This window comes from Patagioenas fasciata, chromosome Z (assembly GCF_037038585.1).
Source record: "Patagioenas fasciata isolate bPatFas1 chromosome Z, bPatFas1.hap1, whole genome shotgun sequence".
Taxonomy (NCBI): Eukaryota; Metazoa; Chordata; class Aves; order Columbiformes; family Columbidae; genus Patagioenas; species Patagioenas fasciata.
This window is the reverse complement of record NC_092560.1, coordinates 23,688,405-23,700,678: the sequence shown is the minus strand read 5'-3', so window position 1 is coordinate 23,700,678 and position 12,274 is coordinate 23,688,405.

Below are 12,274 nucleotides of genomic sequence, written 5' to 3'. Positions count from 1 at the left end.
CAGTCTGGAGGTACTGTACTCACACAGATTCCATTGTGTAAATGAATGATTATATTCATTTGATCATCTCTTCTAAGTAGAGTGTAGAATTGTAACTTTAGTAAATTAAACTATTAGTAGCAACACATGATTTTTTCCATTTTACATGAGATTTGTAGTAGTGGTGGTTAGCACTTCACAGTTACTTATAGCAATTGCTGGTAATTAAATGCCACTTCATTTCCTCTACTCAGCAGTATATTTAGTTTTATATTTGCAGATGACATCTTTCCCTGGAAATATGTTGGTTCTGTTATTAAAATTGATAAATATAGGTGGCAGTTACACGGTCAATTATAAGTAATTATTAGGAAACATAAGGAAAAAGTAAGTGCTTAATATTACGTAGTAACAAGCACATCATCACACAGGTATAGTACACCAGGTCACAATTCATAGCTGCTTAGGTATTAAAGCTTCCAAATTCTAACTGGTGTCTGCAATATAACTGCACTACTTCTGTTTCTGTAACATTGCACCCAACCCAGCACGGCTTTGTGAGGAATCTGTTTTTGCAAATGTTGTCTTTTGGCTTATGTCGAGATCTAGTATCTTAGCAACTTATAGTCGTTAAGGATTCTTATTCTGTTTGAGGGGTAAACGTCTCAGTTATTGTTTGAGACATCTTATTTTGTCCACTCTGTAGCTGTCTGATATCTCCTTGCTCCCTTGTGGGGCTGTATCATGGAACACTTGTTGCTTTTCACAAGGTGCTGGATCATTCACTCTTCAAAATCTCTGAGATTTGTTAGAACAAAGCAGTTTGATAAATGTGCCTTGCTTGACTATCTTCTGGTTTTTTTTACAGAGAAATCAGATTCTGATCTACAAATGCTGAAAATTAAATTCTTCTGTTGTAAGAGCTCAGGTGAATACTGTGTGTGCCTTAAATCTGTTTTTCCACCAAAGGAGCAGAATGGACCACCTTACCCAAATCCTGTCCCTGCATGTGACAACTCCACAGTTAACACCATGTGTCTGAAGGCATTCTCTAGTCTCTTCTTGAACACTGTTGTTGTTGGGGCTGTGACTAAACCTCCATGGGGAGCCTGTTTCAGTACTACACCACCCTCTGGGGGAAGAAGCTTTTCGTAACATCCAACCTAAACCTTCCCTAGCATATCTCCTGTCATTCCCTGGGATTCTGTCACTGGTCATCAGAGAGAAGAGATTGGCACCTGCCCCTCCTCCTCCCTTCCTTGTGAGGAAGCTGTAGCTGCCTTAAGGTCTCCCCTCAGTCTTCTTCAGGCTGAAAAAAACAAGGGACTCTAACTGCTCCTCATACCGCTTTTTTTGCCAGCTTCCAGTTATCTTGGACCTCTCCAGATTCCCAGAAGTGTTGAAAAATCACAGAGAGAGGTCTCACTATGGTGTCAGTCAGTTCTTTCAGAACCCTTGGATGAATGCCATCAGGCTCCATGGACTTGTAGGGATCCAGCTGGAGTAGCAAATCCCATACCAGTTCTGGATCGATTGGGAGTTTATTTTTCTCACAGCCATGGTTTTCTAACCCAGGTTATGGTGGCCTCCAAGTCCATCATCAGTGTTGAAGACTGAGGAGGAGAAAGTATTAAACATCTCAGCTTTTTCTATGTCCCTGTCACCAAGTAATGGACCAATGTTATTTCTAGTTTGCTTTTTCTCATTAATGTATTTTTGAAAGTCTTTCTTACTGTCCTTCACAGTATTGGCCAGCCTCAATTCTACTTGAGCTTTGGCAGTGCAAATTTTCTTCCCTATAGTGGCGAGCAGCATCTCCGTAGTCCTCCCGTGTTGCCTGACCTTGCTTCCACTGACCATGTAATTTCTTTCTTTCCTGTATTCAAGAAGAAGATCCCTGCTCAACCAAGGTGACTTTCACCTTGCCTGCTAGATTTTTGGCATTTTGGAGTTGCCTGGTCCTGTGCTTTTAGTAGGTGGTACTTAAAAAAGTAATAACACTAATGGACCCCAGCACCTTCAAAAGCTTCTTCCCAGGGAGTCTAAGTACTTCTCCAAGAAGTCTGACTTCTGCTCTCTTTATATCTAGTGTTAAGGTCTTGCTGGCAGTTTTCCTCCTATTAGCAAATATTTTAAACCTGACTGCTTTGTGGTCACTGTGGCCAAGGAAGCCACCAGTTGCCACTTCTCCCATGAGACCCTCTCAGTGAGAGTCAGTTCTAGGAAGGCACCTTTCCTGGTTGATTCCCTTAGTACCTGAACAAAGAAGTTATTGTGCAGATTTTTTAGGAATCTTCTGGACTTGTTTGTGCCAGCAGTGTGATATTCCCAGTTGATATCTGGCAAATTGAGGTCCTCCATAAGGACAAGGGCAGATGATTTGGAGGCTTTGCTTAGTTCATGAAAGATTAACTAATTGGTGTCATTGTCCTGGCTGGGTGGCCTATAGTAGACACCCACAACAACATCCGCTTTATTTGTCTGATCCTTATCCTTACCCAGAGGCTCCCAAATTTGCCATCATCAACTGACAGCTCCATGCAATCCAGCTCCTCCACTACATTCAGTGCCACCCCTCATCTCACTTGCCCTGTCTATCTTTCCTGAATAGCCTGTAACCATCCATCATGGCACACCGGTCACAGGATCCATCCTACCAGGTTTAAATCTGCTGGCAATGTGCCCACCATGTCAGCCTCTCACACAAGATCACCTGGTCTCTCTGCCCATCCGCAGATTTGTCTGCCTCTGGGTCTGCCCCTCTAGTCTACTTGAGTCGTGCTCTGCAACAGGACTGACTGTAACTACCGCTGTGCTCCTCACTCGCTTGTCACTGACTGAGAGGCTACTCAGCCTTTTGGCTAAGATCAAGTGTAGATTTGATGATACTTGTGAGTCCCTTCCAACTCAGGACATTCTATGATTCTTGCTGATAATTAACTGGAAAAAAAATGGTACCAGACATAAGTGTGAACTGTTTCTAGGTGTAAAAAATCGGAGCTGTAAAACCTCAAAAATCATGGCAAGTTCTATAGGAAATTGACAATATACTTTAACATAAGGCCTGGTGTAACAACCGTGGTGGTTATTTTGGTTATTTTGCTGTCTGTTCATTCTTGACCTTCTTTCTTCCAGTTCTTTAAATTTCTGTCTGAGTCACTGGTGCACAGTATCTATCTTGCCTTCATTAAGCTCAGGGAAAAGAAGAAATGAAGCAACTCAGACTGGCAGCAGGCCAAACTATCTGCAGTTTGGCTTTTCACCAGCCAAATCAGCATAAAATAACATCCCTTCATTTTTGCCAATGTAGATTATTGAAAAAAATCAAAACATCTTGTCTTCATTTTAAATTTTAAAGAGGCAAATTAATTTTATTAGTTAAATAACTGTAAGGTTGGAAGAAATCAGGGCTAGGCCTTGGCTACAGGGCTGTCCGCTTATGCATTACTGTATGAAGTCTAAGGCTTGCTACCAATTTATCCCTAAACTCCACTGAAAGCTAAAGTAATAAAGCACACTTATCATTTGAAATTTAGTGACACGACTCCAAAGAATTGAGGAGGGAGAGTAGGAGGAACAAAGGCAGCTGCTTCTGCCTTATGAGATTGTTCCCAGGAGGAAGCTTTTTCTGTAGTGAGCTGCACACTGGAACAGATGCAAACTGTAGCAAGGGCATTAGTAGTTATTATTAGAGGGACAGAGTTGGAAATTTTGTTGGGAGCCAGCCTTCGGTGTAATAATTGCATCTTTTTTTTTTTCCAGAGCCCCTAGATACTTGGAAGCTTCTGATCTAAGAGGGAAGTAGTGAATTTAACTTCATTAATTTTCAGCAAATGTTACCATTTCTTACTGTCTTTGTCTAGTGATAGTGATGTAATTGTTGTAAACATTAAGGAGTACCTATATATCACAATGTGTGATATTTACCCAACTTCTATCCAACTCCTATCAAACTTGTTGAGCATTGGAGTCAAAATAGCCACATTAATTTGGTGCTTTACCTGAGCTAGGCTGCATTTCAGATATTGCTAGTCCCTTGCTAGTGCAGCAGCTATTGTGCCCTTGGGAGCTATACCTAGTCATTCAACCTGGATACTCTGACCACGCTATTGTTATGTTCTTACAGTTTACCATCTTTGCTATTATAAATTATAGAGTAAATCCTCCACCCTAAATTAAGTCTTCTGTCTCCTTTATACTTCACACTTTATCCCTTTCTCTTGATACTATTAGGTAAGTAACCTCCCCTCCCCAAAATGTTTCAATGAGTTTCCTTTGCATCTACTATTTTAATAAAGCCTTTTAAATTTTATTTGTTTTCGTTTTATAAAAATATTAGTGAACTTATTTTAGTGAAGACACTGTGTTTCAATCTGTAGTACTTGTATCATATAGGAGTCTGGAGACCTGGATTCTATTCCTGTTATTCAGCTTTACGAGTAACCCTTGCCACACCAGCCAGTCTACCTTTCACAAAAGCATCCACTAATTTGGGATACAGGGGTCTGAAGTCTTCAACCTGATGTGTTTGCAACATGATTTTCTTGTTGATGAGCACCTGCAGCTACCAGCCAATCTGATTGAAGCTGCAGATGCTTGGAGCCTTTATAAAATCAGATCCCTCTTTTTTTTTCCTTTCCAGTACCCCCAAATCAGCCAACTCTTAAAATTTTGGCTTAAAATCTCTACATATTCATTTCCCAAATGCAAAATTAGGATAATGATCCCTATCTTTTGTAAAGAGCTTTAGCTGTGCAGCTGAGATGTGCTATATAAATGCTAACTAGTACCATTATTATAGGTGTGGAGTCAAACAGTTCTCCACACTTTCCAACTGCTTTTGTCACAATATTTTACTAGCAGTTTATCATTTTCCTGGACAGCTGGTGGGGCTTTGTTGCATCAGCGTTTTTTTATATTTTTATGCATTCTACCAAGCACAGAGAGCCCAAACCATGGCAATCCTTCTTCTATCTAGTATGTCACTACTTCTCTCTTTGAAAGTCATAAATATAGCTCATTTGTTTTTGTTACTCTTGCTAGAGACCACCCCTTAAGACTTGCACAGAAATACCTTAAGATTAGATATGACCCCTGTTCTCCAATAATACTACTTACAGCTTTGCAAGATGAAGTTTGGTGGTGTTTGGCTACAAAAAGCCCCCTAAAAATATGATCAGCTGTCTCAAGAAGCATTCACATGGTCTTTGAGTATAAAAAAGAGAGGTGGAGTGGTGGAAAATGGGAACATCCCTCAGATGTTTGAATTCTGACTTGAAATACTAGTCACTTTCTTTTCCCAAGAATTCATTGTTTTGTCTTGCCTCTAAATAGCATTGAATTTTCAGTGCCAGTCTAAATTGCTACTTTTCCCCCTTTCCTGATGCTCTACTCTGGTATTATCAATGGAGTTACATATCCACTTCTTTTCCAGATGGAGACAATTACATTGCAACCAGCATGGAGCACAGTTTCATCAGAGCTTCTTGCAACTGGGGTGGATGGCAGCCCTCCATGAATGCTGATAGTTTGAGAAAGCACAATTGCCTCTTTGTCGGGGGGAACATTAGCTTTATTCGTTTCCAGCATGGGCATCCCTCCTTAGCAGTATATAAGGTTTACTATCCCCTTGTATTGTTTTGACTTTTAATGCTAAAGTAAAAAACCACAAGATTATGCTTGTAAAAATTACACCAAAATGTTTCAAATATTTTTCATTTTAAAGGCATGTAAATCTGGAGTAAAGTAGCTATATTTGGGTAAGAATTGCAGTAAAACTCTGCTCTAGTAGATCCTGGTTCAAGTCTTCATGCAACCGGATAGATTGTTCTGCCTGCCCTGTATCTTAGACTAATGTTTAGATGTTAATCAATTGGAGCTGATTATTCATTACAAATAATAATAGTGATACAAAAATTAGTCATATATAGAATAGCACAGTTTATAAGAGGTAATCTGTTTTGTTTCAGCAAGTCATTGAATGAGCAATAGCTTTTTAAAATTTATTTTGTGAACATCTTGGTTTGGCTTTGGCTTCTTAGTGTTTCCTCTACATGATGTATACCTATATAACTTACCTCTGACATCATTTGCTTAGGTTTTCCTATAAGAAAATTGAAGTCTCTTAAACAGTGTCTAGCAAATTGTTCTGTAACAGGTGGTGAACTTACCATGCCACGAGAGCTGAAATGGACATCAAAATGGTGATACCAGGATGCTTGACCTGTCTTTTGGTGTGCTTCCTTGCTGACCAGGAAAAATCACCCTGACCACCACTGCTCTGGTCCTTCTGAATGTAGAAGTGGATTGATTCTTGGGCCATAGTCAGAGAAGTCGGTTTGGTTCATTTTCTTCCTCCAGCTGCAGCAACCAACCTCAGGGCTTCCTGACAGGTAAACCCAGGCAGCATCAGTCATTATTTGAATACCTTACTCTCCCTTTTCCTGTCTCTTTGACCTCCTTGGACCTCCCTTGCATCTTCCTTTCCCATACTAGTCTCCTTCCAAGTAAACAATACCTAATTACTTGTCATAACTGCTCACAGTTCAGATACATCTTAATCCAAATTTGGTATTTCTGATACCACTATCCGGGCAATCATATTTTTAAAGTTATTACTGATATAGTTACACTGATGCTGTTTGTCTTTCAAAATGATATCCACTAGAAACTCCTCAGTGGTCTCCTCCAGATACCTACAGACTTTGGCTGGTTAACTTTCTGTTAACTGCCTATGAGGTGTTGCTGTCCTTCATGGTACTGTTTGCAATTTTGTCAGTTTCTCACACTGCTATCTGTTACGTTCAGAATTTTCTTATGTCACATCTTGTAGTTTTTTGATCTTCTCTTTAGCTGATGCAATCTCATGTCAGGTCCTAGTCAAAAGGCTGCTCACTTGCTTGCAGCTCTAACATATTCTAATATGAATTTTCAGTCTTCAGAAAGATATTGTAAAAGTGTCTGCCACTGTTTATAGCTGGCTCTACAAAATGATGTGGATCTGCCACAGATGAAAAGCCATACCTTGCAGACCAGTGTGGATGTCCCCGTCACCTTAGCATTTTGCTAAGCATGTGTTCCTGCTATCTTTGCATAGTAATGTATACAGTGATCTGTAATTCCTATAGGCTTTCTTCAGACATGGATCTTTGTATGTGTACAACCCATGTACATGTTGACACAGTTATATTTAATCCCTTCTTCAAAAAATTAGACTATAACTCATGTGAGGCTTCTCATCTGTGTGACTGGTGACTAAAATATTCACTATGCTTTCATAAAACTTCAGTTTTATATAACTTTATTCTGAAATAATAATTCTTCCATACTGACATGCTTCTATGAAATTTCCTAAAAAATAACTCAGAATGAATTTAAAGATCATAGAAAGAAGTATTTGTGAGGCTCTGCTATAATATGAGTTAGTAATGTGCAAGCTTTAATCTCTTATTTACTGTGCCATTCAGATTTGACCTATATATTTGCTAGTCTTCTCTTGACTAGTGGCTGTCATTTCTGTCAGTTAGATGTGTTGTCTGATATGCACAAATAGCCATTAGCATGGAGGTCAACAAACCTGTTTCCATTTCTATGACCTGAGTAAAAAATTTAGCAATTGGTCTCTAGAAATCACAACCTTCTGCCCTAGCTCGTCTTCCTGTCTGACAAAACCTTGTCATTACAAATAGGTTTCCACACAACAATCATGTAGTCATCACACAGTAATGTAAAGGACAGAAAGAGAATTTTTATTTCTCCCTGTTTTGTCTCATCTATTTATTTCTATCTTTGTTTTATGTTTAGAAGGGTTTTGGGAGCTGCTGTTACCCTTTCACCACATTTCATTTCTGGCTAGTTCCTCCTATGCGGGTTGCCCCAGAATACCTCTAGTGCACTTCGTGACCATATGGGGATCATTCTCTTAGGGCATGGCTTCAGGTGGAATATCTGGTTAAAGGTGTTGAAACAGAGCACTGTGATATCTATTAGTACTTTATTGTCAATATTAAAAAAAAATTTGAAATACAAAGTATATTACTTCTGCTTGAGAGACCTATAATACCATTTTTATTATGTAAAATGAGTATGTCATCTCCAAGACTGCAAACATACTCCTTGAGAGAAGCAGGTACAGGAACTGTTTGCATGAAAATAAATTTACTTAGAGTAGAAAATTCTGATTGGACAGCCAGACCCACAGTGTGCACAATTCAAGCATGTCTCAGTTCGTGATATGGCAGAAACATTACCTCTTATGCCTATGTTCATCCCTGGTGTCTCTGCAAATTTTTGCAGTGTTGATACAGCTGTTCAAAACCAGACTGAGATCCACTGGCTTGTTTCAGACAGTCTGCTGGACAATATTCAGATGGTTGTGCATTTTGATCTTCAGTGTTGTTTTTGAAGTACCTGTTTCCAGCACCTTTATGCTCTTGATATAAAAGTTACAAGTATGCGTTATTTTGATCTGTTTTAAACATAGTCCTTTTTTATTTCCATTTCCTTAGTATATTTGCAAAGTGAGATTAACATTTACAGACTAAATAATCTCCTAGAACTGGTTCACAGTGTCAAGTGAAAAAGTACTTCTCAGATTTATTGCACAAATGAGGCTAATGCATGTTCTGCTCATGTTTAAGCGTCATGTTGATTAGAATATCTTTGGAAGGTAACTCAAGTTTTTACTGTTACTAGACCCAGTAAGAAGACATCAGTGTAGTGAATAATTGACTATGTCCAAGTCACAACTTATTTTAAGAAATAATTAGCAGTATTTGCAGTCAAATCACAACAACCTGGTCTGACTCTTAAATGTGAATCATTCAATACTTTCAGCCAAAAGATTCCCATTTATGGAATTTATCTAAAATGGGGTTGTGGGAAAAGAGGACTAGGGAAAAATTTCATTGTCTCAGTGATGCACAAATGTTCACAGTGCCATCAGTATTCATTTGATTTTATGTTGAAATACACACGCATATTATGTATGTTTCTGCTAATAGATTTTTTTCATTATTTGTTTGTTTGTTTATAGTCTTTCCATTACATTTTTGTTTGTAAACTACCCGAATTAGATCTTTTTGTTCAGAGCTTCACATATTGTCTCTTAATTAGGTCTAACATTCTTCATACAGCATTTTACAGTGGGGAATTTTAGAGACAGTATAGAAAACTGTCCAGAACTTAGCTTTACATTCGTAGGGCTCTATATATCATTGCTGTCTGACTAAGGTATGCCATTATTCATGCCAGTGACGTTGGTCAAAATGGTTGCATATGCTAAAAGGAAAGAAAGCTTCATTACTGTACTAAGCCTGGTAATTCAAGACACTGATATCCCTGAAAAGAACTTGACAAACTATGTGGATACCCACCTACATTTGTGTGTAGGAGCCTAGGGACATAACAAGACGTTAATTCTTTAGTAGTTTTTTGACCATTCATTTTCTTAGTACAGTTGTATTTTTCAGCAAGTACACAATAACATTTTGCAATATAATCCACACGCTGGGATAACTATAGTAACAGGAAAACCTTCAACATGACACTTGTTATTTCTGGGCTCCCTTCCCTTCCCTTTCTAGTCCATTCCAGAGTAAAGTAGAACACATTCGCTTAAACCATCTTTAGCAGCACTTTACATGTGACTTTTTAAATTTGTACTGAAATGCACTTCCATAATGAATTGTTGTCTCTCAGCTGAACAGATGGTTACAAATTACTGGAGAGTAGTAAGAGTACATACAGGTCAACATCATGGAACTTTGGAAAGGCACCTCCTTCAGTCTTCCTCTGCAGGTGGAATGGCAGGCCAACCAAGGTCAAGATTTTACAGCAGTATGTGTGTGTCTGTTTGGTTTCAGACACATTTACATTTATTATTACATGTCAATGAAACGATATGTGTTTCAGAAATTGTAATCACAATGGTGATCCATGGCAAATCTTCATGATCAGGTTCTCTGTAGCTGCTTACTCACTTAGAAACCAAAGTCACTGTGTAGGGTCTCTAGTTTCTGTTGGTTTTATTTTATTTTATTTTATTTTATTTTATTTTATTTTATTTTATTTTATTTTATTTTATTTTATTTTATTTTATTTTATTTTATTTTATTTTATATTATTTTATTTTATTTTATTTTATTTTATTTTATTTTATTTTATTTTATTTTATTTTATTTTTTCTCTTAGCTTTCAAGAAAATATAACTAATTTTTTTCTCCATGGAAGTCCAAGTTTTAGGTAGGAAGCCAAGGTCAGGGTAGAAAATGGCACACCAGTTTAGCATACACAAGACTTTCCTGGGAAGACCTTTTAGCTTCGGAAACACATAAGATAAGAATTACAAACTGAAACTGATTAACATTAAAATGCTACATACCAGAGAAGAATCAGCTTTAGAGAAGTAAAAAATTCACTGTTTTACACCATCTCCTGAGAAATTAAAGACTGAAACATGTATCTGCTTTAGCTATGTACATTTTGCTGTCTACATTTTTTTTTTTTTCCCAAAACTGAAAGACAGGATTATAACCAAAAGGCATGTAACAGAGTGCAATGGAATACTGTTCTTAACAACACTAAGGAAAGAGATGAGTAGGCAGGGAAATTTGGAGCTGTTACCAAGGATGAAAAGAATGTAATGAAAATTAACTGCATTGTAATTTGTTGTTCTGGACAGATTAGGTACCTATTTGTGCTGTAGAATTGCTTCAGATTTTTAAAGATCTCTACATAAGCTTTCTCACGCTTCCATAATGTTTAAATACAGGCATTTTTATTCTGCTAATTTTAGAAATGCACACTGAAGTGCTCAGAGAATTACAGTTTCTTACTTTAAAGTCTGGAAGCAGATTATTTTGCAATGTACAAAACTATTTGCTATTCACTCTGCTCCTTTATTGGCTTACATCAGTTTCCTGTCCCCTTATGGGAAAGCAGAAACAATAGCCCCACGTTCCATTTAACCAATTGAAATGCCTGGAACAGATGGAGGCACCATTATGTGAAAGACTCAACAGCCAAAATTTGTTTGCATGATCTGTTCAGGATATGCCCATGGATGGTTAACATCTATTTATAATCTCTCATGAATCTTTCCCAAATCATGTATCTATAGTTGGTGTGGATTCAGTAATGATTTATAAACAAAGAAGTTAACTGTATTTTGTCAGATGGATTATCTACAGTAGGAAATTTGACCTACTCACTATAGGCCTCATATTTTGAGCTGAAATTTTATTTGGGTCCATTTGCATGATGGAATTTTTAATGAATAAATATTCAAACAAGTAGTTTATTAATGTCTTTCTTCAAGCCATATTGATTCACATTATGTCAAAATATTCTCGAAAACAATAAGCTAAATTGGAATGACATTTACTCTACGTAAATTCTAAAAACAACAGTCAGAGAATAGTTTTGCTGTTACAGAATCTTTTCATTCAGATGATAAGAATTTGAAACATACTGCATCATGCAACAGTTAGAAGTATCACTAAATGTCCATCAGGTTCTCTGAACAGGTCGTTGCCAAGCTAGTGAATTTCTTGGTTGGTTACACATCCTCATTTTCATTTCAAGATGCCACAGAAAGCATTCACTGCCAGGGAGCAATTAGTACGTAATCAGGTCTTATGGCTGAAATATTTGTCAGCAGCAAAGGAGAGGAATAATTTGCTTCATTTCTGAAGTTCAGCACTGTCCTCTATGTAAAGAAATGTTTATTAACATTCAGGACCATTGCATGGACAGCCTTCCTGGTGTTTTATCTCAGATGGCTCCTTTTATCACTAGGAATGATTAGTGTCTTTACAAAGAGGCTCTTCAGAAATCCTTCTCAAGTATAAATTCCCTGTTATTGTTTATGGAACATTTGTTTCTAGTTTGTTTAGTGGTAGCTAGGATTTTTAGATTCAAAAAAAATCGAAAAACATATATATATATTTTTTTGGTAACTCATTTTAACTTTGAGATGGAACAGTGCCTCTGGGATACAAAACAGCTCCCTGTGCAAATTTGAAATGCACACAGACTGACCGAATATTACAAAACAGTCCTTTTTGCCTTGGTATAAGGAAAAAAAAAACCCCGAAACGTAAAAGATTGATTATGTTTTCTTCGTTTCTGTGGAGCAGGGAACGGAAGCTAAATGTAGAATAGAAGCAACAAAATAGAACATACCCTACTCCCATTTTTCCATCAGACACACAGAGCAGCTTCAGAGAGATAGAAGGGAGAATCAAGCAAACAGTTGTGTTGTAGAAACTCAGATGGTGCCTGTGCTTGTTTCCTC